We start from the raw sequence: 15,558 nt of genomic DNA on the forward strand, positions 1-15,558 counted from the left end.
ACCGTTTGCTCTACTGCCCCCTGCTGACCTAGTCCAGCACATACCCCAACTTAACACCATTTAAATGTTAACATAAAATCCCTTTCTTTAAGGTCAGAGACGAGGAGATCAAGCTTACATGTTCAAGTCTATGGTTTCATTATGACCTCCGAGACTCCAGACTGGTATTTTGAGTTAGCTTGCAGTGAATTTGTGCGATGATAAGTAAAATTGACATTTAGTTTGAGACTGTTACTGTGGTTTGTCAAATCTAAAGGAAGTTTATACATTTAAATCGTCTCTGCTACAGAATCCTTTTTGCATTTTTAAGTGACAGCTCTGTACAACATGCATCCAAGTTATTTGCAATTATTACAACATATTTTGCTCAACAACAACCGCTGTCTCTGTTTTGCTGCAATAACTTCTATACATTACATTGTTCTTCCTAAAAGGTGGGCGCTGGTTTTTGTCAGTTGGTAGAGTAGACCCTTCATGTGGGTACATTCATTCTGACTCGATTTGGTGCAGGTCCTCCTCCTTTTTTCTTTTCCCCCATATTTCCTGTCACTTTATATCCATTCACTTTAATAAAAGGCCAAACACATGAAAAGAAAAATGGTGATATAAACAGAAAGAAAAAAAGACTATTAGTTGGACGCAAAGTTGAATTCAAATGTGTTTGGTGCAAATGTAGCTAGAGCTGAGCTGCAAGCTTCCCATTGCTGTGACAGCTTGTATTTGGAGAACCTGCTGCAGAGGATCGAAGAAAGAAGAACTGGTAACAAATGCTTACTTCCTGGATGAGATATGACTCTCCACTTCTCAGTGACATCCACCTCAAGGTTAAGGTCACTTCCCCTCTAAACTCAGAATTCTCCTCTGTTGTAATCTCAAACACCCCCATGTATGTCTCATCACTGATAGACTGGAGACAAGCTAGTGGTTTACATGCTGCTAACTAAGCTCATCAAGATTCATGCTTAAGCTCGTCTCCCTCTCGGTGAAGCTCTCAGGGTTTACGGCTGGATTGTTCTCAGCTGTTCAGGCCTCACAAAGAGGCCGAGGCATGTCAGACTCATGTCAGATGATTTTTTTTATGACATCAGAAGACAGCTGGACAACAGAAAAACGGATAAAAGGCAGAGGAAACAGGGACAGATTCAGTTTGATTCTTATGATAACGTCCTTTCCTGCACCCTCAAGGGTTGTTTTACTGTCACAGCAATAATTTCTAAAACATGTTCTACTTCATGACCTGCTGCTGCAGCTGCAGCTGCTTGGGTTTAAAAAGAGGAGCGTGTGCAGAGCCGAGGCCTGCACGCAGCGCTGAATGAGCCTGCACCCTGGGATGCACAGGTTGCGCATCAAGTCGTAAACATCAGGCCTCACATTCTCCAAGATGATCTTCTCCACCTCAGGTTATGAGGAGAGAATCACAGTGAAAGATGGAGGAAGAGTGCAGACTGCAAAGTGCATTTTTACAGCCATTCTTTTGAAGAGATATGCATGGAGTCAAAATCCCCACGCTCCTGGCCAACCTGGCTCTCAACCTTCATTTTTTCCCCTCAATATTTCCATCACCCTCTGCTGCCATCTGAGAAATACTCTGCAGTCCTCCTCCCTTCATTTCATCTTCATCTACATTTTCCTCCTACCAACTCTTCATTTGCTCAAGCCTCCTTCCAATCACTCCTGCAATCTCACTCCCCCTTGTCAATATTTGTCTAGCCAGCTCTCCGTCTGTGTGCAGACAGCTTTAAGCAAACGTCTTCAGTAAAGAGCGACATTTCCTCGTGGAATGGGACTGAAATCGGCTCTCAAATTGGAAGCAGGTGGTGATACTTTCCTGATGACATCTTCTGGCTTTTTCCACTGTGCCTTTGCAGCTTCTTCCAGCCCTTACTCTGTCTCATGTAATGCTGTACAATTTCCCTTAAAAGTTTGCAGCTTCCTGAGCTTCTTGCTCTTTGTCACAGCCCTGAGTCAACAGCGTTTCAAGCGAAGTCACTGACACTACCTACGCACGCACACGTGCACGCACACGCAAATCATCCCAAAGTATACACATTTGTTTATAGTTTTGCATCAACTCCCTCTTTTAACTCATCACCTTTTTTTCCCTTGTCTTTAGTGTCCTCCCCCTCTGTGCCTTGTATGCTTTGTGTTGTTTAGCACTCATATTGGTTTCACATCTTTCACATCATCACAAAGCCGCAGCATCAAACTTGTTCCAGTCTTTATAGACTCATAGGGAGACTCTTCGTACGTTTACTTCTCGGAGGATACATCCATGTTGTTTTTCAAAATACAGGCTGAAGACCTTTATCGCACATGTATAGAACCCACAAACAAATGCATAATCTGGCTCTCTCTGTCAGCAGGTACACATTTACTGTTCCTACATATAGATGCATATATTTCTCCTCTTCTTCCTTTTTCATTCTCTTGTTATCCAAAAATCTGATTTGTTTATTCCAAATCAGAATGAACAATACTTTATTCATCCCATGGGGAACATTTTGATCCTTATCTCAAAAATAAACACTTTTATTTTAAATGTTTTAAGGGTAATCAATATCAGAAGTCACTTTTTTTGAAGATAAACTGACACCGACTTGCATCAACATCTTCAAAAATAACAATCTGCCTCATTCCAATATGCAATAAATGACTAATTGGTGATTACTGTTTATTCCACTCAGATTCATTTGCATATTTTTTAAACATTACATATTTTAGACACAATCTAATTAGGGTTTGTGAAAGACTGCAGGGAGAAAAGACAGTCAGCTTATAAGAAAGATATCAGATGTCCCCAGGAGAAGAGCAGAGATAACATTTTTCTAGAAGACAATCTTTCACATTCCTCTCATTCATACTAATGGGCCCTTCTCTGCAGCTATAGAGTTTCTGTGTTTGTTGAGGTGAATAATCCTGCTCCCTGGGAGATAAACAGCAGCCTGTATGTGTTGTATTCAGTGAGAGGACTGTGAGTGGTCAACAGAAGAAACGCATCAGCTCTTCTTTCAGCAGCCACTTATGCACCATTGTCCTCGCTCCATTCTGTCATCACACAGCTTAGTGCATCACCGCAGGTTCAGGTTTCAATCATTTTGCCAGCTTTGTTTCTACAGTACGTGTGTGCAAGCTCGACATCACACCCAAAGGTGCACATGTTCACTCTCAACAGGTTTTCTGCCAGTACAAGAGAAATATCTCTTTTCCTTTCTCAAACACAAACTTACTGGAGACAGTGTCTGCAGACTTCTTTTGTATTTCAAAGTTCCTGAGCAGCTTCGACCCTGAACTGAAAATGAAATCTTAACAACTGCACTGTAGGATTTGTGCAAACAAAATCAAAATGCCTCGATGATGACCTCAGTTGTTCACAAAGTTTTGTCTGTTTTAAACAAATCCGGACAAAAAGAGCTGCTGATTGAATTTGTGGGGAGACTTGCAATTTTTATATTTTTAGTATGTCTCATGTATCCACAAGAAGACCGCTTCAAGCACTGCACACCTATAATCATCCAAAGAGCATCTGCATGTAATTATAACAAAAACCAATAAGCTTCTTCCTTCTCATTGTCTTTATCCTAACCATAAACTTGTTTGGTAGAGAGAAGTACAACAAAACATTCCTTGAAATGTATGCTAACATTAAAAAGTGTGTGTTCTGCACCGAACAGCAATTATAGCAAGATTAATGGAGTTTGGAAAATCTAGAAAAGATGGCATTTATTCCATAAAACATATAAAAGGAGTCCTTGTGGTGCCAGGTGCAAAGATTAAAACCAACACTAGTTTAGTCCTCGAGAGGCTTTTTTCATTGCTCATGTTCTAATGCTCTCTTGCTTTTCTCATCTCAATGGCCTCAGATTCTCATGTTCCACAAACAGCACCGTTGTAATCTATTAAGGGAGCTTGAGGGAGGCCACAACCCTGAGAGAGATATGAAGAGGGGGGGGCTGGACAGTGTGTTGTTGCATACAAGAATTCCAAAAGACACCGCCTGATTGGTGTCAGGCCTCGCAGTGTGACCTGAGGTGACGTATAAGCAGCCTCTTTAGGCTTGTGTGGAAGGAGCCCAGGGTTCAAATAAACACATCAATCAAAAAGGCCGAGGACTGACAGCGACGATGTGCGGCTCATGCTCTTACAAAACAGGCTTCACCTCAATTTCACAGCGGAGACATTTTTCTTCTGATGCAGGCTGCCCTTGCAAAAAGATTGAAGATGTGCAACACATGGACATGCTCCCTGAATACTCATTGGCTCAATCCCCGTCTCCGCCTTGAAGCCTAAGCACTGAGCCCTTATGGATTTTAAAGAGCTCAGGCGGGGTCCATGGGGGAGTTGAGAGGGCATAAAAATGAGGAATGGAACATCACACATTGCCTGTAAAGAAGATGCTCCATTAATAATACAACACAAGTCAATGGTCTACATTAGTGTTTATACCTTAAAGCTAATTATCTGTTGAAGGACTGCAGGCAGCAGTAGCTCAGTCTGTAGGGACATGGGGTGGGAACCGGAGGGTCGCCGGGTCATGTCCAAGCACAGACCAATTGGTTTTGTAGCTGGAGAGGTGCCAGTCCACTTCCTGAGCACTGCCGAGGTGCCCTTGAGCAAGGCACCGAACCCCAAAAAACTGGAGCGCTCGCTGTGGGCATCCCCTTTCCCCTCGTGGGATTAATAAAGTATAAACGATAAATTATTATAATTATGCAGAATCAGACCTTTTCTGTATATTAGTCATGAATGACAAGAAACTGGCAGGCTTTTGTTCTTCGTTAAACCATTGAAACAGCGGCATGAATTGTTTCTACATAAATGCAGTGTGTGCACACATACAGTGCCGAGAAATAGACCCCCACCTCCACCCCCTATTACAGACTTTGCGCAGACTTTGACTGCGGTACAATGCTAAACCTTCACAAACCTGCAGTGAATGTGCCACTAGTCAAAAAGCCACAAATCAGCGAGTGTGGAGATTGGTATTGAACCAATGATGTATATCAGCATGCACATAAAGCCTTCGACAGCTCTGACAGCAGCAAAGCTGATAGAAATTGGGATGAACAGAATACCAACACTCTACATTCTGCCTCTGCTGCTTCAGTCCTGCAAACAACATTCTTATTCAGTCTGCTCCGTGCTCTGTTTTTACAGCATGCTCCTCTCTGGCTCTCGCTCACTTTTCCATCGCCTCGTTTAAAACCCAGTGAAATTGTGCTTTCTTTCACCTCCTCTTTTTTCATCCTCTAACCGGGGCCCTGTCTCTGAACTCCTTCAGTGTGCTCTGACTGAACTCTGTTTTCTCCTCCTGGCAGCCGGAGGTGAATGTCAATGCGGGGCCGCAGTCCTCTGCTCTCTGCAGCACTTGGTGTTAGCGTCATCAGGAGACTGGCTACTGGAGCATTCATGCAGCTGTGCCAACCTCAGGCCGAGGAGGGATGAGATAAGCACAGTGAACACAATTTCACGGGTTAGAGTGGTTTATGACCCATGTTACAAGTCATCATGACTCTCAGTGTCTATTATCTTTATCTGTTACTCTCTTCTTGAATGCGTCCAGTAGTGCATTGATGGTCTAAAAGTATACTCTCTTTCCACAGTCAATAAGCAACATTGGTGGCTAACTTTCTTCGTCTACAGTCGTTTATTTACATCTAAAACCCTTCGAGGTTTGTGAGAGAGAAAGGACTTAGCATGGCTCCAAACAAGCTTCATATGAGAAATCTTCTGGAAGACACTTAATGAAAACTGATAGCGAGAATTTAAAATGCAATCTGTGCTTCAAGCTGCAGACATTGCCAGGCTACAAACATCTGATATTCAGCTCACCAGAACACATTCACCCCCTGAAGTAATCCGTAAGAGGGAAAATAGCAGATTTGTCCATAATTTAAATGAGCTTTGGTGTATGCCGGGATTTAAACTTTGATAGAAAAAACAAACAAAAAAACAAAGCTGATCTGTTTCCACTGACTTGATCTTTTCAAATTCAAGAAGGCATCTTGAAAGAAACACAAGCGGGGATAAATGCTCATTTTTGATTGAAAGCTCTCCAATGTCAACAAGCTCATCTCACATGGTTTAAAAATCTTGTTTCTGATGATGATCACAGCAGCTTAAGTAGACAAAAAACATCCCTGAGAATGATAGTTATCAAGGAAAAGATTGTTACTATCATCAAAGTTGTGGATTAAGAATTTATATTGTGACAGAATCGTGGACATGACTCCATAAAGTCCATGACTGCACTTTGATCAAGAAATGCTTTGAGTACGATTATTTGATATCTGCAAATAACATGTTCTTCCTTTGATATCTATGTCACACAGCTGCAACACACTTAAAAGTCATTAAAACACGTCTTTCAAAGCAGAATAAAAAAAAAGGTTTTTAAATTGGCCTGAATCCAGACTGTGACTGTGAACGTGCTAATTACAGCCTCGACTCTCTGCCTCTGCTTTCTGCAGTCAGTCAGAGAAAAAAACTTGTGAAAGCAGAAATGAAAGGTAATTACTGTTTATTCAACTACTCAGTTAAAGGCCCCGAGTACACTGTTAAAGTCACGGTCAGGTCAATCAGGTCACACACAAAGCCAGAGACAGAAAAACTGAGGCAGGATCAATTTGTCCTTGTCAGCATGTTATGGGAAAGTGCAGGTTTATTACAGCTTTGGTCTTATTTGAATATTGTATCTTGTCAGTCCAAACCAAAAAAAGAAAAACATTTTACGCATCACCTTAATTATTGGGGGAAGAAAAAAAGTCAGCTCGGGCAGGTTTCATCAGATTAAAAAGTGAATGGTGGCTTAAAAAATAAATAAAATAAAATCTCCTCATCAACACGGCCTGCCGGTGAGATCTGACTTGCGAGGTGTGAGGCCTCAAAATGCCCCGTCCTCTTTGCTTCACGGCCAGCGAAGCTCCACCAGAGGACCTCAGACTGCGTCCTGACTCACAGCGGCGTCAAAGCTCAGAAATATAGGAAGAGTCCGCCCATGCTGTGTCTTTAAAAGTAAACACGGTGGTGCTTTGAAGTAGATGCTGACAACAAGGGTGTGCTAACATGCTCACATTAGCAGGAACAATGTTTAATATATTAGGATGTGTTCAATCATTCACCTTACTTACTCTTGAGACTCAGTGCCTGCTGTAAAAACACTTTGATCATTCATCTCCGCCCTGTTAGAAACTTCATTACTATGCTTTGTATCTCCCAGCACAATGCATAATAATATATGGAGCTTGGTTAATGACCTGATTTACCTGATGCATTGTGGGTATTACATTCATTCTATAGACAGTTCAGCCCTGCAGAAGACCTCACTGTGTAGTGGAGCATTATGGCCATGCTTGATGCCAGACGGTCACCAAAGTCTGTAAGATTGAAAGATTTCCTCACTCAATGGTAAGAGGCGTCAGTCTTAACGCAACTGAATACATTTGCACTGCGGGGTTGAAGACAGTAGCAGAATTACACTGTTCCCAAGCAGAGCTTTTTTTTTATTTTTTCCATACAGAGTAAAAGTCTGCTATCGATTGAACATCTGCAGCTGGTGGGCATCTGCCTCCCCAGACAGCCAGACAGAGCATCAAGGACGAGTTCACAGTGTGGTCAGAATGGGGAATCCATAGGCGCAGAGATTATCCATGCTAATCTTCCACTGGATAACACCATGAGAGGATGATGGAGGAGGATGAAAAGAGGAAGAGGAGGGAGGAGGGGAGAAGAAGATCGAGACGAGGATTGGACACAAATGAGACTCTGCTGTGGATTTGTGCCTCTAAAACATTTGTTCTTATGCTCTTGTTGTCTGTGTTTGTGTGTATGATGGTCCATGTTATATTGTTGAATTACGGTTACATTTTGTTTAAGATTTATTTTTGAGTATTTAGTAAGACATGGCAGTGGATAAAGTCAGGAATCAGGGCGGGAGAGAGAATAGCAAGTGACATGCGGCAGAGGAGCAACAGGTTGGATTTGAACCCGGGATGCCCGCTTTTAAGACTGTACATGGTGTGAGCAGAGGTTGTTTTCGAACCCCGCCCCCCATCCATCCCTTATGGATGGCACTGAATGCATAGTTAGTTACTGTCATATTTCATGGCATCTTGGATGGCTGTGGTTGAGTGGAAGAGAGGGTCAATGAAAAGGTTGGCGGTTTGATTCCCAACTCCTTCAGTTGACTGTCAAAAATGTCTTTGGGCAAGACAGCCCCCCCCCCCCCCCCCCCCCCCCCCTGTCGGTGCTCACTAAGGCATAGCCACTAGTGTGTGGCTAAGATTAGCACTGATGAGCAGATGGGCACAGTACATTGAAGCCTACACCAAATGGGCAGCCAATTTATCATTTCTCTTGACACAGAAATGGACCTGAAGTGATGTCAGCAGACAGCTTGTATGCACAATAGTTGGCTTCTATTGAAGCATGTGTGCCAGTGGCAGTAAAAACACAGCAAATTGCATTTTAACTTTATATAAAACCGGAGGCAAAATCTGAATTTTTAAGCGCACAAAAATCTCAGAAAAAGTCCATGAACTTCTGGAAGGACTGAATCTCGTGGAGAGCACACTACCTTTTACTAAATGACAGAAGAGTTATATTGTACCTGTGAGCTTGTTCTATACTGTGAACCGCAGTAGAGTATGACAGATCTCCGAGTCCTTTTTTTATCATAAAACCATTGTGAATCAGTCTCCACAACATTCGACAAAAACATCTGCAACATCTCCCCGTGTGCGCGCTCAGGGAGACTCCACCACTGATCCGGCTGGCAATAGCCGAGTGTTTAGGGCCGTGTGAGTCACAAGAGTCAAGTCAGCATGTCACAGGCAATTAAACGGTGTCCTCAGACAGTCCGCAGAGACACCTTTTCGTGAGCAGAAGTGCGACAGAGAGCTCTGGATGTCGAGCAGAGCAGAGACTCGGGCTGCAGTGACGCAAAGTTGAGAGAGGAAGGACATTTAGCCTTTTCATTCTCCTGCCTGGATTTACTTTAACTCCTTGTTCTGTTTCTGCCTCTGGATGAAGCGCACAGGCGCAAATGCAGAAGATAACCACAGTGGCTGCTGGCAAGGAGTGTTTCTTAAAATATTATGGTCTGCACCAAAAGGTAACTGAGAAAAAAAAAATTGGTTCCCTTAAAATTATTCCAGGGTAATTGGCTTCTCTCACAGCTAAGAGCCTTTTTAAAAGTTCAGGAGCACTTTGTGTTCCTGCGGCGTGTGACAGGCTCAACACATTTCTGTAGGTTAGTAGGTTAATAGCTATACATCTGTCGGATTAGGTTATACAACAGCCCACATAATATGTAAATCACCAGATTATCGTTTGAAAATGTGTTTTTCCTCACAGAACATCTGAAAGCAGCTTAACAACATATTTACTTGCAGAATCTTCTCATTTATCCACAAAGTGAGCTGTGAGAGTGTTTCTATCAGAGTGTGGGTGGAGGCGGTGGTAGGTGCAGGGGTTAATTAGAAGAGAACGCAGCTGAAACACGAGAAAAAAAAGGAGGCCCCCCCTCGCAGCACAGACAAAGCCAACTCTGTGTCTCAATACAAAACATTAAGCAACGTCTTTAAGAATACAGAGCAGCTAAATGGGCTGTAATTATTTCCTGCCATTCCTCTTAAAGTCTTTTTTTCTGTTGCTACGGGTCAATTTTAATCGGATATGAGAAACTTAATATAGCTCAGGGTGTCACAGCTAGACAAAGGAAGTAAAATACCCCACAGAGCTAATGAAATAAAAAGCAAAGCCCTTTGTTGACACTCAGGGCTCATAGAAGCGCTGCAGTCATGTCACCTTTTTCTCTCGTTGTTTTTTAGCACCTCAGACTCAAGTGGCTCGAGAAGGTCCTGCACAGACTGACTGACTATAAACACCAGCTGCTTTTTGAGATTTTTTGAAACTGCACTTTCGTGTAAGTGGATGTCTGCATGTTTCCAAAAGGAGAGGTTCAGATGAAGAGAAAAATTAACAACGGCAGGTTTACAGAGAGCAGCAAATACACCCTGCCATCAAAAAGGAATCCCAAACTATGAGTTGTTTCAGCTTCTTAGTTTTCTACTTATTGGTTTTCTTCATTACTTCCTTGTGAGACAAAAATATCAATAGATGTCACAGAGTCTTCATGGGGGTAACAAAGTGATTCAATTTCAGTGCCGACATCATATGTAACAACAAAGGTCTTACATAGGGGGAGCGCTTTGTGTGGGAGCGTGTGTGTGTGTGTGTGTGTGTGTGTGTGTGTGTGGAGCCCACGTTGTTCGTTAACATGTTTAGCTACCTTAAGATCATTATGCTATGTTTACACTGGGATACCAGTATTACGCCATTGCACAATCACTATGAAAGTAAAAAGGAGCAATGAAGGCGGGGCTTCATTAGACGCTGTTGTGGAGTTGTACTTTGAAAATGGTTACGAGACATCATGATATCTGTTTAAACACTTGAAATGTCTCTATTCTGGCAGAGACGGTTCAGTTGTAGTAAGCACAACCTATTGTACCTTCTTTTTTTAATTTAGCTTTCTAATCTTTGTATTTTAACTTTGTACTTACATTTTGACACATTTCAGTATAACTCCACTGTTTTTCATTTACTGCCCTGTGTGCTGTAGAAATGCTTATACAACTAAAAAAAACACACAGTTAGTTAAAACTCTAATTTCAGACTTTCCTGTATGGAAAGCACAACAAAACATTTTGAAAGCATTTTTTTTGCTTCTCAGTCGGTTAAAGTTTTAAATTACATAAACAACTTTGTTGATTTCGGCTGCTGATATGAACTTTATATCGGCAGCTTAAGGCCGAAGGTTTGCAGAGATAATGATATCTTTCTTATGAATTTCATGAGCGTCAAATATAAAGCAGCAGAGGTTGCTGACACACTGCCTTCATACCTTTATGAAACTTTCGGCCAGAATAGAGAGAATCCTTTTCTGTTCATGCGTTATCTTCTCCCTCCAGCTGCTGCTTTATAGACCGGCCAGGAGAACCCGTTGGCCTTTGAGCACTTACAGTACACCAGCATACAGGTGTGTTTGTGTGTGTGTGTTTTTATGCATGTGTGTGAGAAAGACAAAAAATATGCGTGCGTGTCATTGTTTAACCTCTAACTGGATTAACACCAGTTTACAATAAGTGCACACAGTGTGTCAGACCATTTTTGCATATATGTGCACCAGTTTAAAGCACACGGAAGCACAAACATGGCTGCTGCTTTTTTCCGACGAGCATCTGCAAATTAAGTAAATTACATCCTCTTTGAAGCACAACCATCTCTTAACTCCTGACACACTTGAGCTGCAAACATGTAAACACTCCTTTGCCTGAAAATGCTGCATTTCCTGCCCTGTTTACTCAGCTCCAAGGCATTCTGGGTGATTATCATGGCATTTCCATTTGCACGCCCCTGGGCACAGCAATCTGGAAGGCGACTGATTTGAACAGTTTAGATCCACTAAATGATTGCAGAATGTTTTACATGCCTCGAAGCACAAAACATCTTTTCAGGTATTTTAAAATCAGTAGAATTGAATCAAACACATTTTATTCAACAATAATTTACATTTAGGTTTAACCAGGAGTAAAGAGGCTCCCTTGCTATGTGCCATCTCAGTCTAATATGCATCAACTGTATGAAAAATGCAAGATCACTGTTTTTCAGATGATGGCACCATGGTAGAAAATCGTTATTAATTTAGAAATCACAGACACATTAAATAGTCTCCTTCATTCTTAGAGCCTGCACTTACTGTAAGTTTCTGCAGTAGCTGTTAGTGTTTGATATTAGCTTCTGCTCCGTCAGTGCCAAAGAGCTCGGCGGCTGTTATCAAACATCAGAGCAGAAACAGAGAAGCTTTTCTGTCCTTGACTCTGACACACGCTCATCGGAGGACAAAGCTTCCAGCCCTCGCTGTGTTTTCATCTAAAATACATGCAGCATCAAAAGGGGCTGCGTCAGTGTCAGTAAGTACAGTGCGTGTACATAGTCCAAAGATTTAATGCTAAATATAAAAGCAGCGTGAGTGAGGCTCTCTGCCTTTGTGTGAAAACATGTGTATATGGGGAAATGAAACTACAGCTGCTTTCACAGAGGCAGCTTCTTACAGTTAAACACAAGTGAGAAACAGCACAGATAAGAATCTAAACAAACACGCTGCAGCTCAGTGTGCATCACAATGCGTTCCTCTCTCCATACCTGCCAAACTGTGCCAGAGTTTACTTTATTGTCAATTCATGCATAATCCATTCGCTGCACGCCTTATCAAGAACCCCAGGCGCAAAGAAATCTGACCGTATTATTTGCCAAGGCTGAGAACTGTCAAGGAACTTTCCTCCTCCTGCTCTTGCTGACGCTGATTTTTAAGTATTTTTTAAACCTCAATTTATCTCCCCTAACACAAGTTCTCTAGTGGGAGGACCGCGGTGCACGGACAAAGTGCAAAGAGGATTTCAAGGAAAACAAATGAACTTGAGTGTTGGAGGAGGAGGGAGGCCAGTGAGGGGCGAGCCACAGTTAAAGATGAGATGCTCTCTGAAGGAGCAGCTGACTTACTCTGAATTCTAAGTAGGGGAAAAGTTCTGTTTTTTTTTTTTCTTGCTGCGTTAAAAGACCAGTTTTGTTGTCTAAGGGAGCCAGATGGGCTTGTGTTCTGTGACTAAACTCTGGGCACACACACACACACACACACACACACACACTTAGCCAAGACCATACAGCTCATTAGCATTCAAAGTAAATGCTCGCCATTTCTCCCTCCTCTCTTCTCCAACGCTCGGTTTCTCCTTCCTCCCTTCAGCTGACGGTCCCACAGAGAAGACGGGAGTTGCTGCTGTTTATCCACTTATTCCTCAGGGGGAAAAGAGGAGGCTCAGCAAGCAGGAGTCAGACAGAGGAGGAGGAGGAGGAGGAGGAGGGGAGGAGGGAGATGCTGAGGAGAGAGACACAGGGTTGAACTCGACACTGATAGCAAACATGGCAGCAGGAAGACCAAATGCCCTGCAGATATTATAAAGCAGCTTCACCTTTATTTCCCAGCAGACTAAGGTTACCTTCCTCCTGCACCCATGTAAACCATTTCATCTTGTAAAGCAGACCCAAGCAATTAGCCCACCACAGGCCAAATCTGGACTTTGAGATTCTTTTTAAGCCAAATTTTAAGCACAGCAGTCATCGCAAGGGAGATTTAAAGGGGTTTAAAAAAAGAGCTAAAAGAAGTGTTGTGTTTATCAAAACATCCTCTCACTTCTCTAGCATTTGAAGCATTCAACGTAAACATACTTTAAACCTTACATTTACAGCTGTGACATAGTAATTAAAAATGTTCCTCTCACAACAAGTAAGCAGATCTGCTGTAAAACAAACACAAGCTTATGTACACCTTAATTAGCAACTTGTCAAATAATAATCTACTGTTGTAAAAAAGCACAATTATGAGCTGCACATGGCTGCTGAATGAATCATATTTGAGGTGTGTGTGTATATTTATGAAGTGAAAACACATATGCCAGTGCCAGTTTGCAGCTTGTGTATGCCAACACTTGTACAGTGAGGAAGGATGAAACACAGCACCATATGCAGCATGGAGTGGGCTCTTAAAAACACCTGTGCTGCTGCACTTAACAGCCAGCATCTATTGTGATGTGACGAGGCCGAGGAGAAAGGGCAGGCTGCAGACATATTGTCTTAGCACCCCGCTTTGTTCCAAAGCAAAACAACAGCAGTCTGAGGGCACTTCACCGAGAACAGAAAGGAGGAGGAGAAGGTAAAGATCGATAAGCTGCATGTGAGACGATCCTACACCTGCCTTTTTCATCTTTATGGTTAAATCAAATGTTATTAAAAAAAAGCTCAGACGTAGAACACATCGTGACATCAGGGCTGGAGGATTTAAGGGTTTTTAAGAGTAGTCATTGGATTCTGAGAAAAAAAGGCAGAATTCAGAGAATAAAGTCAAATTCCACAAATCTGAAATCTGTAACCCACTCATGAAAGATGTGGCTCTAATCCCTATTCGGGCTGATATGTCGCGTGTGGCCTTAATTAGGCAGATCTGGTGGATTTTATGCATTTCCAAGCAGCAAAGAGTTATAAATGAAAGTGCCCTCGGTTACGGATTTTCCTGATTTCGTTTGTCAATGTTAAGCGGCCTGCAATTTGTAAGGTACCAAAGCAAGAGTTTGCTGTAAGAGTCCAATACTAAACTGCACAACCAGATGGCCTGCGGTCAGTGTTGGGCACAAATGGAAAACCAGAACTAAACTCTGACCAGCAGCTTTATTAGATGCAAAACCTCAGCTCTACCCAAAGGGGGAACAGAGATAATTCATTTGTGAGAGGACAGGCAGTGTGCAAGATTGACACCCCTGGCATTAAAAAAAAATTAACTTCCTGATTGTTCTCGCAGTAATGACAACAAGGCACCTGGGGTAACTTCCTCAGGTGTCTACGTGAAAATGTTTTTGCGAAGCAATAAAACCCTACTGCATCTCTTTTTATGAGAACGATTTATGGAAAATACACATTTCAAGATCTCTAAACTTATTTAGAGAAACACCACAAATTGAGAAGGACCAGACATTATCCGGGGAAAATGTCTTCCTGTGGGTGGGAGAGTGGGAGTAAGCGTCAGTCTACATATCAGAGCCACATAAAGAAAAAACGTGCACTCTGGTAGAATGAAAAAATAACACTGAAACAAAAAGAAGACCAATTTTGGACTGTTTGCTCTTTTAAAGAATCAAGGGATAATTTCTCAGTGTTTTAAAAATGAATGAAGTGACGTATTCGTCCTGAAAATACGGAGAATATTCAGCCTCGTTAACTAAACAATGTCCCATGAGAGGGAGTGCTGTTGGCTCTGATTCAATATTGGTCAGAGCTGCACAGCACAGCCCTCATATGTAACACTTCAGATCATACAGTAGTCAAAAGCAAATACAGATTCCTCTATTCAACCATTTATTTTAACACAACTAGACTGATGCCAAGCAACACAAACATCTCTTTTGCAGCCAGTCTGTGCCATGTAAACGTATCAGGAAAGTGTAGTAGTAAGTAAAGTGCATCTGGGGTCTGTTAAGTTGCTGTGAGGTGAATTGACAGTGTTACATCACCTGATGTGGAGCGATGAACACAGTTAAAGGTCCCAGAGCTGTCGTGCCTAATATCAGTCTCTTATCCAATCAGATCACTTGGTCTAAGCTAACAGTTGTATAAAGTCCAACAACACTTAGGATATAAACTGCAATTGGGTGAAACCGTTGACTGTATAAAAATATGGATAACGTTCCTACCTCCACCTGTAGTATAACTGTTGAAGAAAAAAGATCCCCGCTAACAGGAGCTGACAAAGTGCTGTGATTACGTTATTTGGAGCCCAGACATACTGAGAAGGTGTCTGGGGGATGGAGCCTTTAAATTCACGTAATCCTTAATAATGTAATAACGCAGCCAGCCAGGAGGGTGCTCAGAATCTTTTGGCTTCACCTTCAGGAGGTTGTTGTATTGTATATCTTTTTTATACAGCCTTTGTTTTAAAATTAAACCCAT

General features: G+C 42.1%; 1 protein-coding gene across 3 annotated transcripts in view; it reads right to left on the reverse strand.

The window, feature by feature from the left end:
• Nucleotides 1–15,558, reverse strand: part of LOC306836051 (E3 ubiquitin-protein ligase MARCHF8-like) — an 82,444-nt gene that overhangs the window by 44,652 nt on the left and 22,234 nt on the right. The gene's annotated exons all lie outside the window — the stretch shown is intronic.

This window comes from Symphodus melops, assembly GCF_947650265.1.
Source record: "Symphodus melops genome assembly, chromosome: 15".
Taxonomy (NCBI): Eukaryota; Metazoa; Chordata; class Actinopteri; order Labriformes; family Labridae; genus Symphodus; species Symphodus melops.